The following is a 17164-nucleotide window of genomic DNA, read 5'->3' as shown; positions in this document are numbered from 1 at the left end:
TGACTGGGGTAGGCGGAGCCTAGGAGGGATCATGTGACCAGCTTTGCTGGGCTCTTTGCCATTTCCTGTTGGGGAAGAGAATATCCCACAAGTAAGGATGACGCCGTGGACCGGACACACCGTTGGAGAAAGTAATTTATCAGGTAAACATAAATTCTGTTTTTCTAAGGAGACTGTTGTTCAGGAGTCTCCTGTTCAAACTGTAGAGCAGCTTTCTCCCCATTCATCCCAATCTCAATCCTTTTTCACATGCAGTGCCCTGCGTTTCATCTCAGGTTGTTTTTTCTTTGCAGGATTTGTCTACTCACATATCCTCTGCTGTATCTGAGGCTTTGTCTGCTTTTCCTGTGTTGCAGGGTAAGCGCAAAAGGATTTCTGATTCTGTTGCAGTTATGTCTGTTTCTTCTCACAGGACTGAGGAAGAAGAAATTTCAGTAGCGTCTGAAGGTGAAATTTCAGACTCTGATAGTGTATCTCCTTTGGCTGATTCTGAGGTTGTTTCAGAGTTAGGCTGGAGCACCTCCGTTTGTTACTCAGGAAGGTTTTGGATACTTTGGATGACTGATTCGACGGTCATAGTTACTTCCAAGAAGGCTAGTAAGCGTAACAATTTTTTTGAGGTTCCTTCAGTGGCGGAAGTTTTTCCTGTTCCAGATCGTGTTTCAGAAATTATTTCAAGGGAATGGGAGAAGCCTGGAATTCCTTTTTCTCCTCCTATTTTAGGAAGATGTTTCCTATTGCAGACTCTTTTAAGGAATCTTGGCAGATGGTTCCTATGGTAGAGGGAGCTATTTCCACTTTAGCTAAGAGGACCACTATTCCTATTGAGGATAGTTTCTTTTAAGGATCCCATGGATAAGAAGTTAAAAGCTTTACTCAAAAGGATGTATGTTCACCAGGGGTTACAATGTCAACCTGCTGCGTGTATTGCGACACTTACCAGTGCAGCTACATATTGCTTTGATGCATTGTCTGATTCTTTTCAACAGGAATCTCCTCTGGAGGAAATTCTGGAGCAAAATTTTCCGGCTTTGCGTTTTTGGCGCGCAGGGCTTTATGGTTAAAGTCTTGGTCTGTGGATGTATCATCTAAATCTAAGCTTTATCCATTCCTTACAAGGGGAAGACCTTGTTTGGGCCTGGTTTGGCTGAGATTATTTCTGATATCATTGGAGGGAAGGGTCATTCTCTTCCTCAGGATAGGAGAAATAAACAGAAGTGTCGTCCTCTGCTTCCTCCACCTGCTCAAACTCCTCCACCACCACGCAGGATCAGTCCAAGTCCTCTTGAAAGTCCAATCGGTCTTGGAGCAAGGGGAAGCAATCTAAGAAGCCTGCTACTGATTCAACGTCAGCATGAAGGGTCTGCCCCCGATCCAGGAATAGATTGCGTGGGGGGCAGGCTGTCTTTGTTTGCTCAAGCCTGGGTAAAGGATGTTCCAGATCCCTGGGTGGTAGATATTGTGTCCCAGGGATACAAGCTGGAGTTAAAAAATTTTCCTTACGGGGCAGGTTTTATCTGTCAAGGTCATCTGTAAATCAGATAAAAAGAGAGGCATTCTTAAGTTGTGTGCGGGATCTTTCCGACATGGGAGTGATCATTCCTGTTCCAGTTCGGGAGCAGGGACTAGGGTTTTATTCCAATCTGTTTATCGTTCCCAAAAAGGAGGGAACTTTCAGACCCATCCTGGATCTTAAGTGTGTAGACAAGTTTCTCAGAGTTCCTTCCTTCAAGATGGAAACTATTCGTTCTATTCTTCCTCTGGTTCAGGAGGGTCAGTTCATGACTACAGTAGATCTGAAGGATGTATATCTACATATTCCCATTCACAAGGATCATCACAAGTTTCTGAGATTTGCTTTTCTAGACAAGCATTTTCAGTTTGTGGCTCTTCCCTTTGGTATTGCAACAGCTCCCAGGGTGTTTTCAAAGGTCCTGGGGGCGTTGTTGGCAGTTCTCAGACTGCAGGGGGTTGCAGGAGTTGTTTGTTTTTGCGCTCCCACGGTTGGAAGGTGAATTTACGAAAAAGTTCCTTGATTCCGGCTACAAGAGTGGTATTCTTGGGAACCATTATAGATTCTCTGGAAATGAAGATTTTTTTGACAGAAGCCAGGAAGTCAAAAATGCTCAATTCCTGTCTGGCTCTTCAGTCATCTCCTTGTCAGTCGGTGGCCCAGTGTATGGAGGTTATTGGTCTGATGGTTTTGGTCATGGACATCATTCAGTTTGCTCGGTTTTATCTCAGACCTCTGCAGTTATGCACGCTGAGACAGTGGAACAGGGATTATATGGAACTGTCTATGAAGATTGTTCTAGATCAAGCTGCAAGAGATTCTCTTCTATGGTGGTTGTCTCAGGATTGTCTCTCCCAGGGAACCTGTTTTCTCAGGCCTACCTGGGTGATTTTGACCACCGATGCCAGTCTTCTGGGTTGGGGAGCTGTCTGGGGTTCTCTGAAGGCTCAGGGTCTGTGGACCCAGGAGGAATCAGTTCTTCCTATAAATGTCTTAGAGTTGAGGGCAATTTTCAATGCTCTCCTAGCCTGTCCTCAATTGGCTTCAACCCAGTTTATCAGATTGCAGTCGGACAATATAACGTCCGTGGCTTACATCAATCATCAAGGGGGAACTCTGAGTTCTTTGGCGATGGAGGTAGCCAGGATCATTAAGTGGGCAGAGGTTCAAAATTGCTGTCTGTCTGCAATTCACATTCCAGGGGTGGAAAATTGGGAAGCGGACTTTCTGAGCAGACAGTCTTTTCATCCGGGGGAGTGGGAACTTCATCCGGAGATGTTTTCCAATTTGATCTTATGGCATCTTGTCACAATGTCAAGCTTCCAAAGTACGGTTCGAGGTCAAGGGATCTTCAAGAGGTTTTAATAGATGCTCTAGCAGTTCCTTGGAATTTCAGTCTGGCATACGTGTTTCCTCAGTTTGCCCTTCTTCTTCGAGTTATTGCTTGGATCCGACAGGAGAGGGAGTCAGTAATTCTCATTGCACCGGCGTGACCTCGCACGATCTGGTGGAGATGTCATCCTTTCCACCTTGGAGTCTTCCGTTAAGGACTTTTCTACTTCAGGGTCCCTTCTTTCATCCAAATCTCGTTTCTCTTAAGCTGCTTGGAGATTGAATGCTTGATTCTATCTAAGTGTGGTTTTATGTGTCAGTTATTGAGACTATGATTCAGCCGCGTAAGCCTGGGACTAGAAAGAGTTATTAAAAGATATGGCGTAAGTATCTGTATTGGTATGAATTTAAGGGCTAATCTTTAAGTAGAGTCAGAATTTTGTCTTTTCTCCAGGAGGGTCTGGAGAAGGGTTTATCTGCCAGTACCCTGAAGGGTCAAATTTCTGCTTTATCTATTTTGTTACATAAACGTCTGGCGGATGTACAAGACGTTCAGTCTTTTTGTCAGGCTTTGGTTAAGTTTGTGACTCCTCCTTGGAGGCTTAATTTAGTTTTGAGAGTTCTTCAACAGGCTCCATTTGAGCCTATGCATTCTCTGGATATTAAGTTAACCTGGAAGGTTTTGTTTTTGGTTGCTATCTCTTTGGCTCGAAGAGTTTCAGAGCTTTCTGTGTTGCAATGTAAGTCTCCTTTTCTTATTTTTCATTCTGATAAGGTAGTACTTCGTACTGCATTAGGTTTTCTTCACAAGCTTGTTTCTGATAAGAATATTAATCAGGAAATTGTTGTTCCTCCTTTGTGTCCTAATCCTTCTCATAAGGAACGTTTGTTGCACAATCTGGATGTAGTTTGTGCATTGAAATATTTGCAAGCGACTAAGGATTTTCGCCAGTCTTCTTTTTTTATTGTTTTTTCTGGAAAATGTAAAGGTCAGAAAGCTACGGCTACTTCTTTCTTGTTGGTTGAGGAGTGTTATTCATTTGGCATATGAGTCCGTTTCTTTTACTTGGGCTTTCAAAAATGGTGCTTCTGTGGATCAGATTTGCAAGGCTGCCACTTGGTCATCTTTACATACTTTTTCAAAATTTTACAAATTTGATACTTTTGCTTCAGCTGAGGCAGCTTTTGGGAGAAAGGTTCTTCAAGCAGTGGTGTCTTCGGTTTAGGCTGACTGTCTTGTCCCTCCCTTATCACCCGTGTTCTCTAGCTTGGGTATTGATTCCCAATAGTAATTAGATGATCCGTGGACTCACTGTGTCATTAGAAAGAAAATGAAATTTATGCTTATCTGATAAATTTGTTTCTTTCTTGACACGGTGAGTCCACGGCCCTCCCTGTTTTCAGCTTTTTTTTCTTCTCATAAACCTCAGGCACCTCTGCACCTTTTATTACTTCCTTTCTCCTTCCCTTTGGTCAAATGACTGGGGGTTGTGGGTAAGGAGTGTTATTTAAAAGCTTTGCTGTGGTGTTCTTTGCCGCCTCCTGCAGGCCAGGAGTGATATTCCCCAACAGTAATTATGATGATCCGTGCACTCACCGTGTCAAGAAAGAAACAAATTTATCAGGTAAGCATAAATTTCATTTTTTTCATTGCCTTATTACCCCTTAGCAGCCCTCAGTATATTTTAGTCCTGGGCTCAATATATTTCCTTACAGAACATAAAAGCTACACTGTCTCTTTAAGGTTTTAAACTGCGATTAATCGCCATGGTTTAAAAACCGTGAGAGTATGCAATTTTTAGCCCCGTCCAGAAGTGACATCACCCGCCCCATGTGAACTGACTTAGCGGCAACTGACGAGAAGATCCTGAATGCACACGTGACGTGTCTCTCCCTCTGAGCAGTCAGCGTTCCTGGGATGGTCTCGGGGAGGAGAGGCAGGACATAGACTGGGAAGGAGGTGTCTCTAGCAGGTGATTGGTGGACTGGTGTTACTGTAGCATGAGAGTGGCCCATCGGAATTTTGCACCGACACGACACCGGCTTTTTCATTACAGGCAGTGCTGTGGGATCATGATACTTCCTGTTCTGTCACTACATATCCTGTGAGCCCCACGTCTTCACATCTGAGGGAAAATATTAACTTGTTGTTTAAAATGCACTGAGGTCCCTGGGAGGCAGCTGAGAGGCTAAAATGCTAATAAAGTACCACTTTATTATGCACTATGTTTTAATTTGAAATAGTATTTTCTAAGCTGCCTCCCAGGGACCTCAGTGCATTTTAAACATTAGAACAAGTTAATATTTTCCCTCAGATGTGAAGACGTGGGTCTCACAGGAACTGTAGTGACAGAACAGGAAGTATCATGATCCATCCCACAGCACCGCCTGTAATGAAAAAGCCGGTGTCGTGTTGGTGGTAAATTCCGATGGGCCACTCTCATGCTACAGTAACACCAGTTGAGTCCACGTGTGCAAAATTAAGGTGTTATAGTAATTTATAAGAAAATCATGATTAAATCGCAATTGATTTCCCCCCTTCCCCATATCACCCAGCCTATATATATATATATATATATATATATATATATATATATATATATATATATATATATATATATATATATATATATAAATATAAATATATATATATACACAATATACTGAGTCTATTAAGGAGAAGGTCTCAAAAATCCGCTTTATATTAGTTAATATCGGGTGCAGGCCCTGTAAACAAATATTTTTACAACTCTTAAGGAAGAAAAAATTGAAGAGATCACAGTAGTGTTCTCTCCAAAAGAGACAGGGATTTCAGCACTCCATTTAAATATTATGTTCAATACACGCATACGTAAGTATTAATTTAGAAATAGGTGTTCCAGGCCTCCATGCAACCAAACAACTTCTGGGTCCCCTAAACCAAAACCACACAAGATTGTTATAAATAAAATAAATTTATTAGTGCAAACAAAAAAAGAAAAATCAAAAATCAAGAAAATCACATACATTTAAGAATACGTTGTGTACATAAATGCATAGATAAAGCTGGCCAGCTCACTCAGGTTGATATGATGCAGGTGAATACCTAGATATAGTCTTTTGAGTTATTAGGCAACACCCCTACCAGTGGGTAGCCCTGTCTACCAACAGGAATCTGCTACCATGGATAATAATGGGGATCCATGCGTAATCACTCATATGATGCACAAATGAAACTGACAACATCTGTCTCAGAGGGTAACCCAAACAAATTTGAGAGTCTTGTTACCATGAGATAAATATTAGGATCTATGCCAGTTACTTATGTGCTGAACTATAGCAATGTAACAAGAAAATACATACTTATATATTTACACACTTGTATTGAGATCACAACACCCTGACCAGAGGGTAGCACCAATATTGAAAAAAGGTTCCAGCTACCTTAGTACTCAATAGGGATCTATGTATCTCTAATAGTAGATGTGTAATCACAGCAATAATAGCAATTACTTATGTAGTGCAAGCAGTATAAATTACATATAAAATATGTTAATAAGGCTTTCCACATCCGCCGTGATTTTGTTTAAAGCTTAAGTATATATGCTTAAGTGCATGTTCCAGACAGTACATTCCATTACAGACTCGTAAGTCCATGAATACTTTACAAATCACTTTTGTGCGTTTGTAGTCCTTCTCCTTTTAGGCTTGGTGCAAAATCCGAGTGCGGTGCCTGCTTGCTGTTGTAGTTAGAAGAGCTGTGTGCTGCATCGAGTATCAATCAGGGGCTGGTTCTCAGCTGTGCAAATGACGTCACACGCCAACGTCCGTTTCACCCCCCACGTGACCAAATGTCATTGGGGCTTCCTCAGGGCGTCCACTATACATTGGTCTAAAGTTACCAACCCCAGCAACCCATATTGCTCACAGTGAAGATCATGCGACAGGGACGCAAATCATTAAAAGATATTATTATAATCCCGTGTAAATACAAATAAATTTTTAAAAAAAAAATGATCAAACATGTATAGCAGGGACATATGAGCGATATATTGGTCTAATAATGGCAGATCTGCATGGATTGAATCAGAGCCAATCAAATTTACCTGCCAAGGATACGTATCTAACCCACTACTCTTTCTACAATCAAACCCAGGAGGCAAGAAATAATAGGGTTTGATTGTAGAAAGAGTAGTGGGTTAGATACGTATCCTTGGCAGGTAAATTTGATTGGCTCTGATTCAATCCATGCAGATCTGCCGTTATTAGACCAATATATCGCTCCTATGTCCCTGCTATACATGTTTGATCATTTTTTAAAATTTTTTTAATTGTATTTACACGGGATTATAATAATATCTTTTAATGATTTGCGCCCCTGTCGCATGATCTTCACTGTGAGCAATATGGGTTGCTGGGGTTGGTAACTTTAGACCAATGTATAGTGCCTAGTATACTGTTAATAGGCTGTTATGCCCATTCACTTTTGGAAACGGGATCTAATTGCCCGATATAGTCACGGTGGTACTGTTTACCGGTTGCTATGGCAACCTGAATGGGCGACTTAATATCATGTGGTCACGTTACGTAACGCAGCAACGTCATGACGTCATTGCGCACAGGGCAGAACAGCGCACAGGAGCGCCAAGTGAAAATGTATTTAAGGTGATGGGTGTTAAGGTATGATAGGTGAGTGGTTGGGCATTAAGTTGTCTATTTTTGACATTTGACAAAGGTGTTATGTGAACACCGAAACGTTATGTCGTTTTAAACTTGGCTTATTAAAAGTTATATTTTATTATGAACAGTGAGTGCCTTTTTTGCTTTTGGAATTATATATATATATATATATATATATATATATATATATATATATATATATATATATATATATATGTATATGTATATGTATATGTATATATATGTGTGTGTGTGTAGAACCACACCTATGGCCAACACTATTGACACCAGTGGTGAGGACTCGAGTGGAGCAGTCTCTGCTTCCCGTGACACCTCAGATACGAGACAACATGTTAAGATACAGACTAGATCACAAAAGAAACCACAGTTGCCTTCAAGAAACGACAATCTGCAAAAAAAGACACAGGGCAATGGTCAGAAGAGGGGGTTGGTGGGAAAAAACAGTAAGACACCTCTAATTCAGAGAGTGTAGTGATTAACATCAGCAGTAGGGGGCCGGACCATGATGAACTCAGTGTGCTTAGTAAGGGCTTAAAGGGACAGTCTCTAGTCCAAAACAAACTTTCATGATTCAGATAGGGCATGTAATATTAAACAATTTTCCAATTTACTTGGATCACCAATTTTGCTTTGTTCTCTTGGTATTCTTAGTTGAAAGCTTGACCTAGGAGGTTCATATGCTAATTTCTTAGACCTTGAAGGCTGCCTCTTAAGAATGCATTTTAACAGGTTTTTCACCACTAGAGGGTGTTCATGTTTTTCATATAGATAACACTGTGCTCATGCACGTGAAGTTACCTGGTAGCTATCACTGATTGGCTAAACTGCAAGTCTGTCAAAAGAACTGAAATAAAGGGTCAGTTTGCAGAGGCTTAGATACAAGATAATCACAGAGGTAAAAAAGATATAAATATAACTGTGTTGGTTATGCAAAACTGGGGAATGGGTAAAAAAGGGATTATCTATCTTTTATAACAATTCTGGTGTAGACTGTCCCTTTAAGTTATGTCCCAACCCCAAGAGTAGAGCCATTTGATAGTCTGGTAGACGTTCATTGATTACACTATTAAGACCTTTACTAAGGTTTGTGCCAGAGAAATCAAGGAGGATTTGAACACAGTAAATAACTGCAGAACCAACCTTAGCAATCCATAATGGGAGGCTCTTCAAAGATTGAAGAAAGACGATTCCATTATCAGGCCTGCAGATAAGGGGGTGCCATAGTTGTTATGGACTATCAGTACTAGACATGAAATACTACAGCAACTTGATGGGAAAACCTATAGAAAGCTATGACAGAATCCTACGTCTATGTTTAAGAAGAAATTGGATAACATTCTTACCCAGGCTCTAAATGGTGGCTATATAGAAGAAACTCTATTCAACTTCCTTATGCCAAGGAATTAGTGAAACTATTAAACGTCACATATTTTTGTTCTTTGCTTTTTATATGTTCCACATGTTTCAATAGCTTCACTACCTCATTCATCTTATCACAATTATTTATCAACCAACAATACAAAAGACAAAAAGCATTTTATATTCATCAAACGATTAATAAGAGAAACACGTTGCACTTCTTTTTCTCTTTTTTCGTTACGATCCTCGCATTTTATCGCTATGTTAGAATTACCTTTTGCTCTCATTTCGTTTAATAGTTTCACTAGTAATTATTTATAATACACTATCCCATTTTTTTCCCCCTATTTTCCCAGTTTAGTGCAAGTTCAGTTTGTATAATCACCAACTGTTTAGAATAATATTGATTTTATTTTTTTGGCTAATGGTGTTTTCTTCTGTTATGTGTGATCATTCCACGGGTCATCATTACTTCTGGGATATTATCTGCTCCCCTACAGGAAGTGCAAGAGGATTCACCCAGCAGAGTTGCTATATAGCTCCTCCCCTCTACGTCACCTCCAGTCATTCTCTTGCACCCAAAGACTAGATAGGAGGTGTGAGAGGACTATGGTGATTATACTTAGTTTTTATAACTTCAATCAAAAGTTTGTTATTTTACAATAGCACCGGAGCGTGTTATTACTTCTCTGGCAGAGTTTGAAGAAGAATCTACCAGAGTTTTTCTTATGATTTTAACCGGAGTAGTTAAGATCATATTGCTGTTTCTCGGCCATCTGAGGGAGGTAAAAGCTTCAGATCAGGGGACAGCGGGCAGTTGAATCTGCATTGAGGTATGTAGCAGTTTTTATTTTCTGAATGGAATTGATGAGAAAATCCTGCCATACCGTTATAATGACATGTATGTATACTCTACACTTCAGTATTCTGGGGATGGTATTTCACCGGAATTACTCTGTAAAAGTACATTAAACCTTTTAATAGGTATTTAATTCATGTTAAACGTTTTTGCTGGAATGTAGAATTGTTTGCATTTCTGAGGTACTGAGTGAATAAATATTTGGGCATTATTTTTCCACTTGGCAGTTTGCTTGTTTTGATTATGACAGTTTCGTTTCTCTCTCACTGCTGTGTGTGAGGGGGAGGGGTCGTTTTTGGCGCTCTTTGCTACGCATCAAAAATTTCCAGTCAGTTACTCTTGTATTTTCTGCATGATCCGGTTCATCTCTAACAGAACTCAGGGGTCTTCAAACTTCTTTGAAGGGAGGTAGATTCTCTCAGCAGAGCTGTGAGACTTATGTAGTGACTGTGTTTTAAAATTGCTCTGTGATTTTTATGTTTAAAATTTAATTAGTGTTACTTTACTAATGGGAACAAACCTTTGCTAACAAGTTGTGTTGTTTTTAACGAGTGATGCTATAACTGTTTTTCAGTTCATTATTTCAACTGTCATTTAATCGTTTAGTGCTTCTTTGAGGCACAGTACGTTTTTGTTAAATAAGATTGTAACCAAGTTGCATGTTTATTGCTAGTGTGTTAAACATGTCTGATTCAGAGGAAGATACCTGTGTCATTTGTTCCAATGCCAAGGTGGAGCCCAATAGAAATTTATGTACTAACTGTATTGATGCTACTTTAAATAAAAGCCAATCTGTACAAATTGAACAAATTTCACCAAACAGCGAGGGGAGAGTTATGCCGTCTAACTCGCCTCACGTGTCAGTACCTGCGTCTCCCGCCCGGGAGGTGCGTGATATTATGGCGCCTAGTACATCTGGGCAGCCATTACAGATAACATTACAAGATATGGCTACTGTTATGACTGAAGTTTTGGCTAAGTTACCAGAACTAAGAGGCAAGCGTGATCACTCTGGGGTGAGAACAGAGTGCGCTGATAATTCTAGGGCCATGTCTGATACTGCGTCACAGCTTGCAGAGCATGAGGACGGAGAGCTTCATTCTGTAGGTGACGGTTCTGATCCAAGCAGATTGGATTCAGATATTTCAAATTTTAAATTTAAATTGGAAAACCTCCGTGTATTACTAGGGGAGGTCTTAGCGGCTCTTAACGATTGTAACACTGTTGCAATACCAGAGAAAATGTGTAGGTTGGATAAATACTTTGCGGTACCGGCGAGTACTGACGTTTTTCCTATACCTAAGAGATTAACTGAAATTGTTACTAAGGAGTGGGATAGACCCGGTGTGCCGTTCTCACCCCCTCCAATATTTAGAAAGATGTTTCCAATAGACGCCACCACACGGGACTTATGGCAAACGGTCCCTAAGGTGGAGGGAGCAGTTTCTACTTTAGCTAAGCGCACCACTATTCCGGTGGAGGATAGCTGTGCTTTTTCAGATCCTATGGATAAAAAATTAGAGGGTTATCTTAAGAAAATGTTTGTTCAACAAGGTTTTATATTGCAACCCCTTGCATGCATCGCGCCGATTACGGCTGCGGCAGCATTTTGGATTGAGTCTCTGGAAGAGAACCTTAGTTCAGCTACGCTGGACGACATTACGGACAGGCTTAGAGTCCTTAAACTAGCTAATTCATTCATTTCGGAGGCCGTAGTACATTTAACCAAACTTACGGCTAAGAATTCAGGATTCGCCATTCAGGCACGTAGGGCGCTGTGGCTAAAATCCTGGTCGGCTGATGTAACTTCTAAGTCCAAATTACTTAATATACCTTTCAAGGGGCAAACTTTATTTGGGCCCGGTTTGAAAGAAATTATCGCTGACATTACAGGAGGTAAGGGCCACGCTCTACCTCAAGACAAAGCCAAAGCTAAGGCTAGACAGTCTAATTTTCGTCCCTTTCGGAATTTCAAAGCAGGTGCAGCATCAACTTCCACTGCACCAAAACAGGAAGGAGCTGTTGCTCGTTACAGACAAGGCTGGAAACCTAACCAGTCCTGGAATAAGGGCAAGCAGGCCAGAAAACCTGCTGCTGCCCCTAAGACAGCATGAACCGAGGGCCCCCGATCCGGAACCGGATCTAGTGGGGGGCAGACTCTCTCTCTTCGCCCAGGCTTGGGCAAGAGATGTCCAGGATCCCTGGGCGCTAGAGATCATATCTCAGGGATACCTTCTAGACTTCAAATTATCTCCCCCAAGAGGGAGATTTCATCTGTCAAGGTTGTCAACAAACCAAATAAAGAAAGACGCGTTTCTACGCTGTGTACAAGATCTATTATTAATGGGAGTGATCCATCCGGTTCCGCGGTCGGAACAAGGACAAGGGTTTTACTCAAACCTGTTTGTGGTTCCCAAAAAAGAGGGAACTTTCAGGCCAATCTTGGATTTAAAGATCCTAAACAAATTCCTAAGAGTTCCATCGTTCAAAATGGAAACTATTCGGACAATCTTACCCATGATCCAAAAGGGTCAGTACATGACCACAGTGGATTTAAAGGATGCTTACCTTCACATACCGATTCACAAAGATCATTACCGGTATCTAAGGTTTGCCTTCTTAGACAGGCATTACCAGTTTGTAGCCCTTCCATTCGGATTGGCTACGGCTCCAAGAATCTTCACAAAGGTTCTGGGTGCTCTTCTAGCAGTTCTGAGACCGCGAGGAATTTCGGTAGCTCCGTACCTAGACGACATTTTGATACAAGCTTCAAGCTTTCAAACTGCCAAGTCTCATACAGAGTTAGTTCTGGCATTTCTAAGGTCGCATGGATGGAAAGTGAACGAAAAGAAGAGTTCGCTCTTGCCTCTCACAAGAGTTCCATTCTTGGGGACTCTTATAGATTCTGTAGAAATGAAGATTTATCTGACAGAAGACAGATTAACAAAGCTTCTAAATACATGCCGTGTCCTTCATTCCATTCAACTCCCGTCAGTAGCTCAATGCATGGAGGTGATCGGCTTAATGGTAGCAGCAATGGACATAGTACCCTTTGCACGCCTACATCTCAGACCGCTGCAATTGTGCATGCTGAGTCAGTGGAATGGGGATTACTCAGATTTGTCCCCCACTCTGAATCTGGATCAAGAGACCAGAAACTATCTTCTATGGTGGCTTTCTCGGCCACATCTGTCCAGGGGGATGCCGTTCAGCAGGCCGGACTGGACAATTGTAACAACAGACGCCAGCCTTCTAGGTTGGGGCGCTGTCTGGAATTCTCTGAAGGCTCAGGGACAATGGAGTCAGGAGGAAAGTCTCCTGCCAATAAACATTCTGGAATTGAGAGCAGTTCTCAATGCCCTTCTAGCTTGGCCCCAGTTAAAGACTCGGGGGTTCATCAGGTTTCAGTCGGACAACATCACGACTGTAGCTTACATCAACCATCAGGGAGGGACAAGAAGCTCCCTAGCAATGATGGAAGTATCAAAGATAATTCGCTGGGCAGAGTCTCACTCTTGCCACCTGTCAGCAATCCACATCCCGGGAGTGGAGAACTGGGAGGCGGATTTCTTGAGTCGCCAGACTCTTCATCCGGGGGAGTGGGAACTTCATCCGGAGGTCTTTGTCCAAATACTTCGATGTTGGGGCAAACCAGAGATAGATCTCATGGCGTCTCGCCAGAACGCCAAACTTCCTCGCTACGGATCCAGATCCAGGGATCCGGGAGCGGTTCTGATAGATGCTTTGACAGCACCTTGGAACTTCAGGATGGCTTATGTGTTTCCACCCTTCCCGCTGCTTCCTCGATTGATTGCCAAAATCAAACAGGAGAGAGCATCAGTGATTCTAATAGCGCCTGCATGGCCGCGCAGGACTTGGTATGCAGATCTAGTGGACATGTCATCCTGTCCGCCTTGGTCTCTACCTCTAAGACAGGACCTTCTGATTCAGGGTCCATTCAAACATCAAAGTCTAACTTCTCTGAAGCTGACTGCTTGGAAATTGAACGCTTGATTTTATCAAAACGTGGTTTTTCTGAGTCGGTTATTGATACCCTGATACAGGCTAGGAAGCCTGTTACCAGAAAGATTTACCATAAAATATGGCGTAAATACCTATACTGGTGTGAATCCAAAGATTACTCCTGGAGTAAGGTTAGGATTCCTAGGATATTGTCTTTTCTACAAGAAGGTTTAGAAAAGGGTTTATCGGCTAGCTCATTAAAGGGACAGATCTCAGCTCTGTCCATCTTGTTACACAGGCGTCTGTCAGAAAATTCAGACATCCAGGCCTTTTGTCAGGCTTTAGCTAGGATCAAGCCTGTGTTTAAAACTGTTGCTCCGCCATGGAGTTTAAACTTAGTTCTTAACGTTTTACAGGGTGTTCCGTTTGAACCCCTTCATTCCATTGATATAAAATTGTTATCTTGGAAAGTTCTATTTTTAATGGCTATTTCCTCGGCTCGAAGAGTCTCTGAGTTATCAGCCCTACATTGTGATTCTCCTTATCTGATCTTTCACTCAGACAAGGTAGTTCTGCGTACTAAACCTGGGTTCTTACCTAAGGTTGTCTCTAACAGGAATATCAATCAAGAGATTGTTGTTCCATCCTTGTGTCCAAATCCTTCTTCAAAGAAGGAACGTCTTCTACACAATCTGGATGTAGTTCGTGCCCTCAAGTTCTACTTGCAGGCAACTAAAGATTTTCGCCAAACTTCTTCCCTGTTTGTCGTTTATTCTGGACAGAGGAGAGGTCAAAAAGCTTCTGCTACCTCTCTCTCTTTTTGGCTTCGTAGCATAATACGTTTAGCCTATGAGACTGCTGGACAGCAGCCTCCTGAAAGAATTACAGCTCATTCCACTAGAGCTGTGGCTTCCACTTGGGCCTTTAAGAATGAGGCCTCTGTTGAACAGATTTGCAAGGCTGCAACTTGGTCTTCGCTTCATACTTTTTCCAAATTTTACAAATTTGACACTTTTGCTTCTTCGGAGGCTATTTTTGGGAGAAAGGTTCTTCAGGCAGTGGTTCCTTCTGTATAATGAGCCTGCCTATCCCTCCCGTCATCCGTGTACTTTTGCTTTGGTATTGGTATCCCAGAAGTAATGATGACCCGTGGACTGATCACACATAACAGAAGAAAACATAATTTATGCTTACCTGATAAATTCCTTTCTTCTGTTGTGTGATCAGTCCACGGCCCGCCCTGTTTTTTAAGGCAGGTACATATTTTTTAAATTATAATTCAGTCACCACTACACCCTTGGCTTCTCCTTTCTCGTTGGTCTTTGGTCGAATGACTGGAGGTGACGTAGAGGGGAGGAGCTATATAGCAACTCTGCTGGGTGAATCCTCTTGCACTTCCTGTAGGGGAGCAGATAATATCCCAGAAGTAATGATGACCCGTGGACTGATCACACAACAGAAGAAAGGAATTTATCAGGTAAGCATAAATTATGTTTTTATATTATGTCGCTCATACAATCTTTTCCATTTTTAAATTTTAAAGACCTCGTTTTTATCAATGGTTTGATTTATATTTATATATATATATATATATTCTTTTTTTAATTGCATTATTTTGTTTTTATATATTTGATTATATTGTGTCCCAATGGTTAGACATTAGATATTTTACATTGTATCAATTGTGTTACAAATGTTAACATTGGTGCACTTTTTGTCCAATTACATTCGCTATATGCTCTTTTAAGCCTCATGGTAAGCTTTGTTTGTAATTAACTTGATGAAACGGCCAGGAGCTTGCGGCCGAGAAACTCGTTTTAAGCTCGAATAAATAAATTTTTATATTCTACATGGATGTTTTAATTCTCCTTATTGGTTTGGAGAAGGGAATTTCTCTCCTATTGTGATCATAACATTCCCAGCAGCCCCCCCCCCCCCCAAAAAAAAAAACTGTTTGCAGCTCTCACGGTAAGATTTGATTTTCGGCTTCCTGCCACAGCTGTTCCTGTGGGCTACGTCCAGACGGAGGGAACCTGGGTCCCGTTGTGGAAAGTTGACAGCCGGATCTGTTACTGATTCAACCACATTCACTCTCAGCGTACTGACTGCTGAAAAAACGTCAGCCTGCCTGTTTGCACTTCTTTCACTAAGAGTGCCACCTTCCTTGTGAGTACCATTTCACCGGTTACACGATACTGTGTTTCACAAATGTTTTGAGTTATCCACACCATGAGGCGCTTTCTTTTTGTTTTCACCATTTAGATCCTACTGATTCACCATCAGCCTCAAGAAAAGCAGCCCACACTCCTTTTCTCAAAAGCGGACTTTGCTTGTTCTATCACAAACTGTTGTTACATCATACAGTACATTTTAAATATACTTTATTTTTTTAGTGTTATAATTATTCCCTTTTTTGTTATTTCTGACTTGAAGGGAAATTGTTATATTTTACTTATTTTCAAATTTGATACTATCACATTGTCACTCATTTTAATTGCTATTTGCAACATTTCCAATTATATAGATTGCACACGTTTTTTTTTTCTTTCTATCAATTGGCCTTTTTCCCATCCCCTCACCCCCCCCTCCTTTTTTCCCTCTACCATAGGCTCACCCTATTCCTATGCTTTCTGTATATAGTTTCTTAAGAAGTACTGAGGCCTTTCTATTGGACTCAATTAAGCTTATCAATCTCTTGCAGGATAAGCTATTTCCTAAAGACTGCTTGCTCTTGATGTTAACAGCCTCTACACCATCATCCCGCATGATATGGGTGTAGAGGCGGTGAGACAAGCATTGAGCAATTTTGATGCTTATATGGGTCCTCCGATTGAAGAACTCTTGGAGTGACTGACTATATGTTTAACCCATAACTACTTCAGATTTGAGGATACCTTCTACCTCCAGTTGATTGGGACGGCCATGGGGTCAAGTTTGGCCCCTTCTTATGCCAACTTGTTAATGGCATGGTTTGAGAACAAGTATGTATTCAATTATAAAAAATCCAATGTCCTCTTATACCGATGATATATTGATGACCTCTTTATTTGGGGAGGTACTATGGATGAGCTGAGAAGTTGGATTGACAAACTGAATATGTCTGAGACTGCAGTTAAATTTAAAAGTGAAATAAGCAGTGAGAAAATAATTTTTTTGGACTTATGTATATACAAATCAGTGATAGATGACACTTGTCAGTTAAACGACTTTATATTCCAAGCCGACTGACAGAAACACTCTGTTGCAGTTTAATAGTTACCATCCGATACAGTTCAAGAGGGGGATTGTCAAGTCGCAATTTGAGGGTCATTCGTAACAACTCTGATGTTGATCTGAGAATGGTACAACTTGATGAGATGAGAACTAAGTTTGTGAATAGAGGCTACAATCCTAATATGCTACATGAAATCTTGGAAGAGGTGTTACAATTTGATTGTAACAGTTTGATCCAAAGAAAG

This window comes from Bombina bombina, chromosome 1, assembly GCF_027579735.1.
Source record: "Bombina bombina isolate aBomBom1 chromosome 1, aBomBom1.pri, whole genome shotgun sequence".
NCBI classification, from domain to species: Eukaryota; Metazoa; Chordata; class Amphibia; order Anura; family Bombinatoridae; genus Bombina; species Bombina bombina.
This window is presented reverse-complemented; position numbering follows the sequence as displayed.